The sequence below is a fragment of the Lepisosteus platostomus genome, chromosome 12, assembly GCF_059453375.1.
Source record: "Lepisosteus platostomus isolate fLepPlt1 chromosome 12, fLepPlt1.hap1, whole genome shotgun sequence".
Taxonomy (NCBI): domain Eukaryota; kingdom Metazoa; phylum Chordata; class Actinopteri; order Semionotiformes; family Lepisosteidae; genus Lepisosteus; species Lepisosteus platostomus.
Genome location: NC_142622.1, coordinates 7,225,279 through 7,241,637, shown reverse-complemented (window position 1 = coordinate 7,241,637; position 16,359 = coordinate 7,225,279). Strand labels below are relative to the sequence as shown.

General features: G+C 36.9%; 1 long non-coding RNA gene across 2 annotated transcripts; it reads left to right on the top strand.

The window, feature by feature from the left end:
- Nucleotides 1-263: 263 nt before the first annotated feature.
- On the top strand, nucleotides 264-10,228 carry LOC148650970 (uncharacterized). Of its 2 annotated transcripts, none has more exons than XR_015925622.1 (3): nucleotides 264-1,005; nucleotides 6,972-7,059; nucleotides 7,480-10,228. It is a non-coding gene; the product is annotated as an uncharacterized LOC148650970 (long non-coding RNA). The 2 variants fall into 2 exon arrangements; XR_015925621.1 differs by lacking the exon at nucleotides 264-1,005 and adding an exon at nucleotides 1,023-5,145.
- The last annotated feature ends 6,131 nt before the right edge of the window (nucleotides 10,229-16,359 follow it).

The following is a 16,359-nucleotide window of genomic DNA, read 5'->3' as shown; positions in this document are numbered from 1 at the left end:
ATAGACTTTAAAGGAACACTGCATCATTATTTTTTTCTCAAAAGAAACATACAAATATTTCCAAGGCAAGATATCATCATCATGATTCTCTAAAATGTTACTTTGCAAGAGATCTTGAGTGGTAGCAGCAATCCAAATAGGCAGTTCAAACTAGCCTTGGCAAACTGTTATCGACCAAATGGGATCAACTAATCCCTCCTGGAACACTCAAGTTTAATTGGGCAAAGGATAATTTTGAACATGCAACGAAGGTTAAAAGTTAGAAATACCTGAGACCAAATTTAAGATGTGCCAATCTTTTAATCTCCTAGAACTGACTATTTACCCCTACAGAAAGAGATTCCATGTCAGCTGCCTCCAGGAATCCTTATCAAATATCTGCTCCCATTTCTAAAAGACCCTAAGATTCTGCAGCGCATTGCTACAGGTCCACCTAAAGAGCTGCAATCAGGCCTAAATCTAGCAGATTATACTGTGATCAGGTGAAAATAAGACTCAGAAGTACTGTGTGTATGCAAAATACCCATGCCAAAATACAAGGACGTTTCTCAAAAAAGAAGGTACTTCTTATAGGTTCCTCATTCATCTCCACAGTTCTTGTCTAGTTTTTCATTTCTATGACCATCTGATGCGGAAAATCACACTTAACCTTTGTACATATATTATAACAAATAGCCCTCTACATGCAGTATGGTTGTGCTGCAGTACCTGCAAATGTGTCATGTGACGCGGCGGTATAGGCTTCATCACGGCGTCCTGACCATCCGAGTCTGGTGTTCGGAGCGCCTGGCCTCCTTACTGTTTTTATCCTCCTGGTTCCCTGTCCCTGTTCCAGATCCCGTTCCGGCTTTTAACCCTGTCTTGTCTTGGATGGATCAGCGGTTCCTGGACTTCGGACTTCCCTGAACTTGTTTGCCATCGCCACGCCCCCCGTGCACAGGATCGCCGTAGTCACGCCCCCCTGCCTGTCGCCCCGCCCCCGATCCTCCCCGTCTCCTCCCCCAGGTGACCTTGTCCACTTACTTCCGGATTATAGGGTTCTGAACTACGCTTCGCGGGAGTCTGGACCGGCTCCCGTTACAATTACTGTGTTGCGCGTTGCTGGTATTTCATTTTTAGTGTTTCTTAATAGATGTTCAGGAGGAGGGACAATTCTGATCTTGCATTTTTGCTCTCCTCTTGCTTGTTATTTAGATCTTTGTCCTGCGCTATTAACTTCTCAGCCATGGGAGTTAATGCCAAAGTATTATGTACTGTATGCTATCCATTTATATTCATCAGCTCGTTTTGTCGTTATTGTAATTTAAACAAAATACTGAAACATAAATTAGGGTGTTCATTTTTCCTTCAGAATAGAGCAGGCGACTTTTTTGATAATCAGACTCCATTTCAGTTATTACCAAAATGTAAATCCAACATTTCAGGCTCCTTTGTGCCTAGATAAAAGATTGCTATTTCACTTTGGTTCCTTTACATAATTCTGCTTTTTTCTTTTCAGAGTACTTGCGACAGAACCTTTTCATTTTGTGATACAGTTTACAAAAAGTAGCACAAATACTAAAATTTGTTGCCATATTTATCTTATTTTGGTTAAATATAACATGCAATAGAGCACATATTGGAGATGAAATTCACAAATACTTCAAAAAATAATTTACCTAATTTGACATTTGTGACCAGGTCATGAAGATCTCAGTTCAGGACTATACATTTATATTTCCATTAATTCACTTTGGGGCAACACTTTGCATTAAGTGGCACTTTAAATGTACGTCATCTAACTACAGAGTATATACAGTATATACAGTAGTAATCGCAGTAACATAGTTGCAATATACAGTAATTCATGTCTGCTTTATTTTCTGGAATTTGCTTTAAAATAACTGACAATTGAGAGCTTTTATATACCAGTAAAATATTCCACATTGACTACATACTGTATGTAATTATACTGTATGTAAGTACAATTGTAACTGCTAAGTAAATAATGTAAAGTGTAAGTGTGTACTCAAGGTGTGAGACATTTTTGTCATGTTCAGTATGTGGCAACTAAGTTTCATTAATTAATAATGTACCACCAAAATATTTAATGTTTTACAGATTTATTATTTAAAACTTGATTTTGCAGGAGTGAGGGAGACAAATGACATTTCCATAACCTTTAAATATTAAAATGAAAAGACTGAGAGATCTTTTAATCTTTGTCTGTTTTGGTAGTTCTGTAGATACTGCATACTTTATCAAGGGCTGGTTCCCTCTGAGTATTACCCCAGAGGTTAAAAGTTATGTCTAAAGACTAGTTTGCAAGAATAGCAGAAACTTGCATTTAAATAGAACATTTCAAACACAGAGACACAGGTTTGAAGTAAGGATCAATCGAGTACGAGGTAAGGTCTCAAACTCCACAGAGGCACTCCTGGAGAAGTGGAATCTTTGAAGGTAGACTCTGCAAATGTATAAAAACATACAGTAGCACTAGAGGTGCAGCTTAGTCTTTCAACAGACTCTATACATACAGTATATCCCCAGATTGTAATATATTAAGATATGAAAGAGAATTTGTGAAATTGATTATCTTACTGTATGTTGGGATGAGTTATGTTGAGCTTCATAAGGAATGAAAGAGTAAATTGATTTTTATTTGAATCAGATCACACAATACTCAGATCTGTGAGTCAAATACTAACATGTTGGCCAGATGGCCTCTTCTCATTTGTAAGCTGTCTTATGTTCCAATATTCTTAAAGAGACTATATATGATTTACAGCAAAATTTGAGGTCTCGGCCTAACCCTTGCCCTTTTAACATTCAGACATGTAGAATTATTTACATTTCAGGAACTAAAAGTGCAAAAAGTGTTTTTCACGAGTAATGGAATTGAGCATTTGTCACCGTCAAATTTGGCTTTTGGAGGTGGTGACCCAGTGTACAAACGCAAATTATTTTGAAACAGAAAATCAAAACACAGTAAATATCTAGAATGGTACTAGGACACTATTGTAAAAACATTTCTAATAACATCGCGTGGAAATTGCTGTTCAACAACTGATTGTGAAGTGCTTTAAAACAAATGAGGCTGCACCTTTATTTATGTTTATTTCATATTATCGTGTCACAGCCTTGAGAAAAGCCCCATGTATAAATACAGAGTACCAATTTTCAAACAAGCAGAGTTGATTACAGATAATATTAGATACAGTACTCACCTCATTGTGTTCTCTCCTGTCTGGGGAGCCACTTTCTGGCTCCCACTAAAACTTCTTTTAAAAGACCCTTTTAAGGCACAGCATTTAAAACTGCTTTGACTTAAGGCATTACTAGATTCAAAATTGGTTCACTTACCTTGTTCATACAAGAGCATTCTAAATGAACCTTGAAAGATTTTCTTTAGATTTTCTCTACAGTACTCAGCTTTCACTATGCTTACTTCTGAGAAAGCTATTAAAGCAGATGACATACATTTAAAGTGCCACTTAATCCTTGTGTTCTATATTTTATTCTTACCTAACACTTAAAATGTTAATGCACTGATGACAGCACTCACATTGCATTGCCATTTCTTTTTTTATTACTTTAATTGCCGTGCTTAGCGTCATGGTCTCAGCATGGGCAGCCTGTAACCTCTTGTCAGAGAGCACCACATCTACTGTAAAATGCAGCGATGGGACAGGAAAGCAAGAGCAAGCCGTAATGCAATCATATTCAAATGTTTAATAGGCCTTTAGACTTGTTATTTAGATGCTGCAGAACTAAATTATAATTGACCTCAAATTACCCAGGCACTTGACTCAAACCGTGGATCAGCATCTTCAAAAAAAAATTACAAGGCAACCCAGAAAAGTCTGCTCTAAAGACGTTTTTATGCAGCCTTTTGTTGTACACTTCCTCTCCTTATCTCCATGTATTTCCACTTTTTAGTTGATAAACCCAGGATGAGTTGAAATGCTGAGATATTTCTGCCATTCTCTTCTAAGTTCATTGTGACTTTTTTTATCAGCAGTCGAAATAGACGGATGCTGAATTAAACAGGAGCTGGGGAACTGTGCACTGCGATAACAATACAAATGGATTTTCTCAAACAGAGAAAAACAGCTGTCTCCATTATTTGAATGCTTCACCTTTCCCCACTCCATTAATTGGGTCTTTGATCACAGGCTGAGGTGGAGAGGCCCTGATAAGGAATAGGTTATTAGTAAAGTAGCCTGAAGGAATGAATTGGGCCTAGCACTTGCTGCAGGAGATGAGATAAACTCATAATGCCTGTATATGTGAGTGGTAGTGAGTGATAGGGCCTCAGTCTGCCTGAATCGCTTGCAAAGGGAGAAGACTAATACTCCAGTGCTATGATAGCTAATGCAGGATATAAATTTAGCTCCAAGGGATGGAACGGGATAAAACTCCATAAAGAGTTTTCTTTAAATGGCTTACACTTTTTTTTTATCAAACTATGTCACAGAATTTCACTGCCAGAATGTTTGCTTGATCTCAAGTTATGTCAAGCGCAACTGCGGGCTTTCAAAAAAAAAAAAAAAGAAGAAGCAAAAAAAAAAATGCTGTTAAATTTGTCCTCCGAGACATTAATAAGCGCACCCTTTGATGTGCAGTAAAGCCAAATTGGAGGAATTAAATTTGATTGAATCTAAGCCTGTTTATTTTTTTTTCACTTCTCTGGATCAGGCATTGAGTGATTTGTAATACTTCGTTGGAAATCTTGAAGAACTTGCTATCTTGTAATCCGTTTTTCACTGAAGAATACGACCGGAGGGGACAGGGCTGTATTGGTTTGTTGTTAATGTAGTGGAAAGAGGTAGTATGAAGAAAACAGTTAATATTAAATTACGAACACAAGGTTATCTTTCCCTTGCACATGCTCTAGTGCCCTAGGCTGGGGTAATCTGTTAATAGCATTCAGCCAAAATGACATTATTAAGGAACTGAAGCTGTACATCTTTTGCAAGCTGAATGATGCATAAAGCTGGTTTTCCATCATCCTGGGTGCAGCACATTTTCTATGCTGCTAGAAAGTGATGTAGGACATAAGTGAGGAAGGACTAGTTACAAGGCTCAAAGAAAAAGTCTGCCAGTCAAGGACAAAAGCACTGCTTAAATGTGGACTAATGGTCTTCGAAGAGCTCTATGGTCAAGGTAAAAAAAGAATGTACTTTTATCTTCAGGGGCTGCGGAAATTCTACTGTTATTTTCTCAAATTCATGTCTCCCTCGGGCTCGGCTTCAAAAACACGTAATCCAGCACAGTTGTTAGCAAAACAAATACTGGTGTGGATTATGGAAAAAAAGAGACAGAAGCGTTACCCAGCCTTACACAAAATATAACTGATCCGATGGAACAATTGCTTCAGTTGTAAAGCAGAATATTTGTTATTAAGCTTCCACAGTGCATAATAATAGACTCCACAAAAATATACTGTAGGACTAACAGTTCACCTCTCAAGTCTATCATTATGATACCATTTTTTTCTGTTTAGTATGTCCACAAATCCTTCCTGATATTACAGATATTTTTCTTGACCAGCAGATGATCCATGCTTCCTTATGGCCCTTCCTTACAGAGATATAGATATAATAAATCTTAAATTAACTATGTATACTTAAAGATGATATTATCCACTCTCTTGAGTGACGCACAGACCACACTTCACCTGCCATATACTGTATTTACTTTAATGTCTTTCTAATATATATTACAGCATTTGTATACCATGACTTGAGAAGCTGTCACTATCTTACGAACAGACGCGGTCAAATAATTGTGATGGACTAGACCTGCTGTGTTAGTGGCAGCTGTTGAAGGATTCAAATAAGAAAGGTGTTCCACTCATACAGAATATAGTTCCAGTAATTCTGTATTCCAGTCATTTTACTTATTTCTAAGTGTCTAATTAAAAGTCAGTTCCAATCATGGTAAATTACAGAATAACTATCTGTGTTCTGTAAAAAAAGAGAAAACGATTACTTCATAAGAGGTATTTTGTGAAGAATAAATTAGAGTTAACTCACCTTAACATTGTTAAAGACACTTCATTGTGCATATTATGGAATGGCATTGCACCATAGGTAGCTCCAATCCAATTGTAGGTCCAATACAATTGGTTCCAAGTGTCCAAAGAATATGCAATTTTATTTTATGTACGGGACCCCTAAACACACTGGGGTGCGACGGAGTATATAAACTAATGATTGTCAGACTGTGGGTTCAAGTCCCTGCTGCAGACAAAGCTGTTGTACATTTGAGTGAGGTACTTTAGCCCTGTTTCTCCAGTACACCCAGCAGTGTGGGAACCAGCATTGCTGGGGGTATTCCCTGCCATAGAGAGAGAAGTGTGCGAACATGTTAAAGAGTGCCTTTTTACACTGTAACATAATAGAATGCCGTGCACTTCCACTCATTGGATTTAAACCACAAATGAAAATGTAATAAAACTAGTTGCATTTATTTTTATAAAACTAGATTATCGAAACCTGTAGTCTTAAGTAGTACAGCTTAGATCTTGTGGAACTTTGTATTGCATATCCTAAAGAACGTATTACAGGAAGGATTCATCTGCCATTCTGAAATGTTATCTTACCATTGTGTTGCAAATACAGCATTGCTAATGTATAGCCTGTGAGACACACAGACCTTTCAGTAAACTACGAATTTTGAATATTGCACTCAGACTGAAATAACGGTAAAAATGAACAGGGGCTCTTACAATGGATGTAGTCCTTTTCGTTTCTTCGAATGTCTCTATTATCATGAATCCTTAATAAAATATAATGTATTTGTAACTTACAAAAGAGAAAAGGGGAAGGGGCTTTATTGCTTTGAAGTGTTTTTTTTTTTCTTGAGTGAAAAAACTACTCCATACCTTAAGTGTATTAAGACACACTAACAGTAGATACCTGTGTCTGTTTCCTTTTTCTGAGCAACAATTCTTCTCAGCATGAATTTAGTCTTTTCCTATTTCACAGCCTCTACTCGTATTCCCTACTGTTTACCACACTTCTGACTTCGAGCAAAGTGATAAGTGTGATAGACCTCAGCAGAGATAACGCTCAGGTAAATCCTTCAGGACATTACATCTCACTCTCAATTTCTTTCTAACTCAACTAATACTCATTTAAAAAAAAAATTAAAAGCCAATATAGAGGATTCATCTGAAAAGCCCTCTGATGCACAGTGTGCTCTCTGATTGTGCGTGCCATTGTAGAAATCAAAATTATTGTAAAAGTCTTTTACTGTAATAATGCTAGAGGTATTTATATTTGATTGTCTGCATTTCATGACCCTGTTAATTGTTTTTCTTTTTGTTGTTAGTGTTGTGACAACTATAAGCATATAAATAGTTGAGGGATTACTGTAAAGCTTTCCCTCTGGAATCTTCTGCAAAGTATGCCAAAAGAAAAATCCCTTTATTCTTAATCATTCATCATAATGCTTTACATGCTGTGCTATTTTCAAATGTTCTTTTTATTGTAGACAACTACTGGAAGAGTGGGGCGTCAATGAATTGTAAGTTCCTATTAAGCGACCGTTGAGAATGAAAATAGTAGAAGAACAGAATCTGATCACTGAAAAAGCTCGCTGACTGATTTTTTTTGTGTAGAGGCACATTAAGAAATATTGTGAAATTACAGGTAAATGCCTGTCCTTCAGCTGTCTGCTCTAATATAAAGACAAATAGGTCATGTATTTCAAGACCTTTCGGAAGTTAGTAAACTGTTATGAAACTTTGCCACCTCTATCCCAAATACCTGATTTAAAAATACTTATGCGAAAAAAATGGAAGTCATTACCTGAAGCTCAGGAGGGATAGCAGCAACAAATCAATCCCAGACAGCCATATCTAATCACTATCATCACCAAGCTAGCTACATAAACTGAATGCCTTCCCTCGCATTCATCTCAAGACTCCCTCCTTCACCCCATCTCCACATTGCAGCTGCCCCTTGGTTCACTCAGTCTGAATGGGGTTCAGGCCTCCTGTGTCCTGTGGCCAGCAGGTTAAGCCAGACTGTTCTCAACAAGTATTCCAATAATTCACAAAGCATTAAATGTTGTCGACCCTAGTCCCTGGTGAAATAATAGTTCTTTTTTAGAATTTGTTTCAGTATCGGTGCTTACTTAAGCTGATAAAAAATAAAGGGAATTGTGTGTACTTTAACTGATTTGTAAATCACTCTGTGCTTTCTTGTCACACTTTGTTTGCCTTTAGAAAAGTGTCGTTGGGAAGCCTTCTTGATGAAGCCTTGTAGAGGGCCTTCATAATGTACCGACAAAATATTCCAGATTTGCGTAATGATCCAATCAGTTCAACCATAGAAATAACTTATACAGACTTAAAGGCATGTTGATGGGGCTACCCTATATACTAATTTCTAAAAGCATGTGTCGCACGTTGATAGGAATGCTTTTTTATCATTACACATCCATGGAGACCTCCTGTAAAAGAGTATACTAGATTATACAGTTGAATACAAGGATAGTGGTCTGAAGGATAACAGTCTGCTAAATATCACACAGTTCTGGATGGGCTTGGAAGGGTACGTACCTTGATAACTTTTCAGTGAGAAATCACTTAGGTAAATACACCTTATGGATTGTTCAACTTTTAGAGAATCTCCCGCAGTGTTGATTAATGGCTAATGAACGTTAATAAAAGAATGAAGTGTACATTACCCACTGTGTGTTTAAAGAATGATTGATCACATTCAAAATTTACCTTCAGGAAAACGATATCCAGGCTTGCATGGGAATTGAGCCGAGGCAAGAACCGTCTGTCTCTCAGATTGTTACTGATACAAAGCAAAAAAACTACCTTAGATTTCCCTTTCGTGAAAGTGAATCTGTTTCTGTTTTTTTATAACTTGAAAATGCGCAACTCTGCAGTTGAAAGAGAATGAGGCAGAATTAACAATATATATTGTTTTTTTCTTGTTTTTGTTTTGTGTGCAGAGTCCAACAAGCAACTCATGCAAGCATATACAGTAGAGTTTCAATGTTCATAGATTCTTATTAAGTGAAACGATCTGAGCAGTGCAAAATCCTGAAATGGTCAATAAAGTGGTGTTATTTTGGTTTGGGTGCCAGGTCACCCACCTGGCTACCCACAACTCTGCATGCATTTTTCTTGCTCCTGTCACTCCACCCCAACTTCACCCTTTCAGCTGCCTCCCTGGTTCATTCTGCATTAGTTAGGGGGGTTGTGACAGCATTTATCGTCAGTCATGGCTGTCATTTTTCCAGCCAAACCAGCAAATGCCAAAATATTAAGAATGTTATCCCTTTATATTCATTGGTTCATTTAATTGATATTGGAATTTTACCAAAGTACTCAAAGTCACTTGTACTGGAGATAAGTTATCAAGGTTACATTTTGACCAAAAGTTAAGCACCTTGAACTTATCTGACATTTTTCCGCACTTTAATGAGTGGATCATTATTTGTAAATCATATAATAGAACTAGAACTTAACTTGTTTGTGTCAGCAAATTACCATCATTGTATGAAGTGTGAAAAGGTAGAGGTATGTCTGATGTGAAAGCCACTAAATGGTTAATTTAATGACTGTGTAATCCAATTATGAAATACAAGACTTATCATAGCAGTAAAAACAGGATAATTCAATTAAAAAGTAAAATATAGTGTTTATTTTATTTTAAAATGCACTTCATTTCAAATAAGGACATAAAACGACAATTAACAAGTCTCTTCATTGGATTAGACCTTGTTATGAGGTTATGTCTGATGCTATGATGGCACTTCATAGGTGTGATGCAGAACTGGAAATAAAAAACTAATAGATTTAGCAGAAAAACCTTCTGGTAAAATGTGAGACACTTATTTAATAACACTAATGAATAACACTAAAAGAAAGAAATGGCACAGGACCCAAAAAATAAGACAAACACAGACTGCCTTTAAACAAACGTCCTTGTGCCTCAAATAGCTTTCCAGTTCATAAGCTTGGCCTATCAGTTGCACCAAAAGCTATTGAGTATCAATAATTTTTTAATAATTTAATATTTTTAGCCTCAGCTACAGAAACTCCATACTCTGGCTGGTTCTTTGTTTTTTTTTCAGTTTTGGATTCTTCATTGCAGATTTTGCTGACATTCAGCTGCTCACCTTTCTGTTTGAGCATTCAGGTTTTGGATGAAAAATATATGCTGTTAAAAAAGTTGTATTCATCATTTGAAATTCAATAAAATGGGCCATGATTACAAAATACTTTTGCAAGGCACTGTATACTGCATATCCACAGCAATTGAATACACACGCACATTTACTTCAGTCACTACATTTTTCCTGCAACAGAGGCGCTGAAGTATGCTTTCGCTTCAGAACACAGGGCCATGTATTACTATAACTCTCAGCCTGCTTGCAATCACAAAAGTCACTTGGTAAAGCATAGCAAACATCAGATGAGAACAAATTAATTCCTGGTTTAAACCTACATACAAAATCAACAGTCTATGAATGTGAATTAGACGAAAAAAAAACTTGAATTAGTTAGGACATTTTAAATCAAATATCTGCCATAACATTTACATCTCTGTTTAGATGATTCAATGTTTCTTTTATGCTTCCTGCTTCAGCAACAGGATGCCCTTGAAATATGATTATATCCCCCAGTGTTATAGCCAGTATAAAATTTTAATAAAAAGCATGAGTGCTATTCATTCAATTGCCCCCCTCCTCCAACTCACCCTTGAGTAGCTGGCTGTCAAGTAGTGTACATAGCACATCTTTCAAAATTGTTTTGATTCTGGGTCTATTCAGAAATTCCATGAGCCGCCAGTGCACCTTCATGAAAACAATTATTGACGAAACAACACTTGCTTCAGCTGTCAGAAGTCATACATCCAGAGTGTGAAATTTTGACCTTTGGTGGGAAATGTTTTGTGGTATTTATGCATTATTACTTTGGTAAAAGGTACAATGATCGTGCTTTAAAACAAGAATTCAATCTTGCCGCAGAAAGCTTTAAAATCCTATTTTAACAATGTAATTTAGCATATGTTTTACAGTATATTGTTATATATATGCCAGACTTTCCATTCCTTTTTATTAAGTATTTCTTTCCTTATGACCCTAATAATGCAAGACTATTAATAGTATTGACATGATTATACTAAATATCCCAAGGAAGAGATAATACAGATAATACACCAATACAGGGAACTGTTAAGAAAAGCAGCACTCAACCATTGTGATGCATTTTCCACTTGACAAAAAAATTGTTGATGCTCAGGTATAAATCAATCCTTTTTTCTCCGTGCTTTTTCTCCTTCCCATGTGTTATTTAGCGAGGGCAGGGAGTGAAGTGAGAGGATGTGAATAAGTGGAGATGATGGAGCATGGAGTGACAGGACACACCTGAGATCTGCTCGCTTGCCGGGCATGATTAATAATGGCTCAGGGATGCGCTGATTTCAAGTACCCAGAGTTGCTGCACAATTTCTAGCCCCTTGCGCAGTCTCCCCTGGTCTTCCCCAGCTGTGCTGCACCTGGAAGGCAGCCCGAGAGAGAGAGATCAGCTATCCATCTCTCAAGGGCTGGGGGTGCGTGCAGCCAGATGCCAGGTGGCGTTGGGAGAGGAAGGCAAAGTGTAAAGAGGTGAGTCTCCACCTCTAGTGCCAGGCAGAGAGGAAATGAAAAAGAAGAAAGTCTTCACGTGCAAATCGAAGTGGATGTGTTTCACTGTGTTCTCATGCACTGTTTGCACCCTAAAACATTCCTGAGCTCCACTATGCTGAAGGCATTTTTATAGGTATATTTTATAAGCACACACCCAAAGAAGGCTCCACAGCCAAAACATTGTGTTGCCTTTCTTCTCTTTTCAGCATGGAATAAACCTATTACTTGTTCCTTTATAGGTAGTAGAGTATGTCACAAAAAGCAAGAGAAAATTCTGTTAACGCTAGTGGTTGTGGTTAAAATCTACACTTCCCTGCTGCTGTAAGGTAAACTAGTGCCCTGTGTGTTTTACTTCTGCTCTCTTCAGCTCATTGCACAAAGGGAGAATGAACCTCTAACGGTCACCGGATCAGTGAGTTAACTGCACACCAAGGAAGGTAGCAATGTAGAGGACTTTTTAGGACTCCTAATTGGATGGTTGTGGGTTCAAATCCCAGCCTGGGGAAACTGCTATTGTATCCTTGAGCAAAGTACTTCACTTACTGTAGATTGCTGAATTAAACTCCCAGCTGCATAAATGGGTATGAATTTAATTTGGTCTGGCAATGAGTATCAGCCAAATTAATTCCAAAAAAGCTTTTTTTTGCCCATTGATGTTGCTTTTTTTAATACATGTGTTATATGGTGTAGAGCAGAAATGGGAATAATTGCTTCTTGAACACATACTATATGTCTTCCAAAACCTTTTTTTAATAAGAATCTCTCAGCAGATTGGAAGAAGCAGAAGTGGGAGAAGACTGTGAGTTCCGCTGGAGCTATATAAGGTGTCTCAGATTCAAAGACAGTGCCTACTGAAAAGATATTAATGTGACTGCATACAACACAGTTTAAGAGATGCATAAAGATTTGAAATGAGGAAAACCTGACATTCGGCTGTTGCTTGGTTTTAAAGAGGGTGGAGGAACTCTTTCCTCTCAAACTCTGCCTGACTCTGAGCTGAAAATGAATAAATTAATACTGAATAACATATCTGTGAGTCAGATAATTCACTGGAGGGAATCTGCTGACATAATACAGTATGAGATGTATCCTGAAATGCTTTATAGCAGTCAGCACAATAAGAGAGTGAATTACTGCCAACAGTCTGACTTGTGGCTATCTGTTGTTTTTGGTTTTCCTATAGTCACTGCATGAGATATGGCAGAAGATGAAGGTGTAATTAGTCATCCCCTTGATACAAAACACCATAAATTTGCATTTAAAGGTGACTAACGTCCTTTTATGTAAATAATTCCATTTTCAAAATGTGAGCCACATTAAATGTAAATGTGAACAAAATATTTTCATAGCTTTTTGACAAGATGTACTTGTGAGAATCATGGTTTTATCTCACATGCAAAAAAAGCAAAGATAATAAATCTGTAAATCATTCTCAGGTGTAGAAATTGTTACTTTTAGTGATCTCACAAGAAAATATATTTTTATGTGTTGTTTAACTGCACCTAGCAAACTCAATTCACCAAAACTTATTTATAAAAATAAATTTAATATAAAATACATAGCCACCATGATTCATGTTTACATGGAACTTTCCTACGCCATTTCCATTTTAAAGTATTTTCAAGGACTATGTATTACATAGTATGTATTATATATGTATTATATAAATGTATTACAGGTATATATACAGTAAATGATAAAAATAATTTAAAAAGTACCATAACAGAATACCTCTCACTATATATACTGTATTATAATAATATAAACCAACACTATCTGTTATTTCTGATTCCATTAAATTCATAACATTTTAATATGACTAAGGCTTGTTGTAGAAGCAACACAAATCAGCAAGCAACTAAATATCAACAAAATGAAAAAAAACTAGCTTTATTTGCATCAATGAGTAAACATGGAAAACAAAGCATTTAACACGTCCATACCATCATATAAGCCATATAAGCCAGTGTTAAAAATGTTTCTATATTATCTGAAGAGTTAGATGCAGTTAATTCTTCTTGATTGAACATCAATTTCCAAATAACAATAACAAAGAAAGCTCTGATCTCAAAATGTGCTGTGCTAATGAAAGACAATGAGAGACAGCCTCTAGAGGGAGTGCTAGTTTTCTTGGTGAGTAAGGCTCTCCATCTGGCAAAAATTAAACCGGTTCAGAAATAAATTCTTTAAGCATCTGCCACTAAATACATCTTATTTTTTCCAGAGAAGTTTAATTTCACTTCCGCCTTTTGAATCTAAATCAAATATGTTAGAACAGCTCTGTGTCTTCTCTGGGGTCATTAACCAAAGCCCACTTGGAAGAAAAGAAATCTGGGATTAAAGTAAGATGGAAGAGCCCTGTCAAGGTGTGAACGGAAGGTTTTCAGCTTCGGAATTCAGGAGATATTTTTAACCCTTAGTTCTAGTGGAAAATAATGTTGCACCGAGCAAGGGGTGTTTTCTCTGCTTGCTTTCATCAGGTATTTCCTCACTCTTAAATGCGTAAAGAATACACTCATGCTAAACATGGAATATAGCCGCAGGCCATAATTGGTTTAAAATCACCAGATGAGACTGTTTAGGGTGCGTTCTACTGATAAGGCTGAGAACACATTTCAATATTTTTCTTACGTGATGACCAGTAAAAATAGTGCGGGTAACTTCATCCTTTTCAATGTCTGCAAGCTAAAATAAAGGACAAAATAGCACAAAGAATGTGGTCAAAACATTGACACGCTACACAGAAAAGTTCCAGTTAGGGCAAAACCTGTTAAGTTGCAGAATGTTTTGACTGCTTGTAAGAATCACCACATGTTGTACTGATTTTCTTTGATATGGGTTTACACTAATGCATAAGCAGATAATCTGTAAGACTGCAAAATGCAATTAATTATCCAGGAGCAGACTTACTGTATGAAGGCTGATGCTGACAATATTATATTTGTATTGCTGGATATTTAGAAGGATCAAGGATGTGTCTGGGTAGGTCAATAAATTGATCAGATGGATGGAGTTAGTTTAAAGAAATCAATGCAGAGCATGTCCAAAACTCCCCTGGCATACTGGAACCTCTAATAATCAGCTTCTGGGTGTAGATCTGTGGATAGGCTTCCCAAGCCCCCTTCACTATTGCGAGGAATGAGCTAGGGAGCTGCTGCAAGGGTATAGATAGGGAGGCAGAGGGAAGCCAGAGAGATCGTGAAGGGAAGTCCTGGGTGTGAGACTTCAAACTATAGGTGATTGGAAGTGTGCGATATTAGGTTCTAACCTTCTGCCTGAATTTCTGTTGTGAATTTTGGTGTTACAGTAACACCATCGAGTCTGTCCAGCAGGCCAGGATCAGTATCAAAGCAAGCAGTCTGAACCCACTCAAGCTAACTTTCAAATTGTCTGGCAGGGTAAGAACACTCGGGGCAAACCATAATGCAACATTCATTATTTTGGAAGTATAAATGATAAGAAAAGGGTTAGGGTGTGCAATGCTGTGAGACCATTCTAATGGAGAACTAAATATATTGTAAAGATTGACACCTTTGTGTGTATAAATACTGGTTTTTTTTTATATTTAAGGACAACAATGATGTTTTCAAAATGGGAATCGTATATAACCCAGCAGTTCTTCAAATACATTTGGAGGTATATTTATATATTTGCCCGAAAAATAGTTAAATCTTTCTATTGTACAGAGTGCCAAACCATATATATCACTGTTTTGGAACTACGTACAGGAACTCCTTTAACAAAGCAAAAGGAGACTTTGTGTCATGTGGAGGTTGTCTGAAAGCAGGCAGAGAACAGTTACATTTGTTGGAGCTAACAGTACTTCCACGTCTGTTCCACAGCTGCATCCATTGTGAGGCCTAATCTGGTTTCTATTACCTCTTTAGATTTAATTTCCTGAAGCAGGCAACTGTTTTTCATTCACTGAAAGTGGTGCTTGTTTGAAAGGTGACCTACCAATCTTCTCCGTCATGCCTAGAGCACTGAAATCCCAGAGTCCCCTCTGTGTATCAGAGGGATACACAGTACCAGAGCACATAGAACGGTTTTCTTTAAGGAGCTGCTCACATTCACTCTTCTACAGTCATTGTTTTTTGAAAAATTGCAGTGCAGTCAACAATAATTTGATTTCTGATACTGTATTTACACTTTGCTTCAGCTGTGTCAAGTACAGTCTCCAGTACCAACTTCCAGTTATTTTGATTTGATATTCCCAAATATCTGGACTTATGTTTAAAAATTCTTTCGAGGGGTCTTTTTTTTCTAGTATTTTTAATGATCTGCAATTTATGAAGATATACACTGCCATATTTAAATCTTCCTCAGCTTAGCTGACATGGAAAACTGAGGAGCTGTGTTGTAACAGACATGGTTCCACTACACTGTACAAATGGGTCTTGTCTGGGGCTTAGTTGCCATAATCAAGCAGCCTTTAATTAAACTTGTATTTTATAGGATTTAAGGAAGAAAATACTTTAAGTCAGACTTAACCAGTCAAGATAATTTCAAAACAACATTGCAGGTACAGTAGGGATGTCAGAAATAAATAAATATATATACTGTACTGCATATGCTATCCAAGATACACAAAGATAATGTGCCGCATTATAAGAAAATACTGAAGTTGCTTTAGTAACAAATTTCTAGGTAGATATTTTATTCAAAAATGCAATACTTTGTAGATCAGGAAATAAATTATTGTACCAATTCCTGTTATTA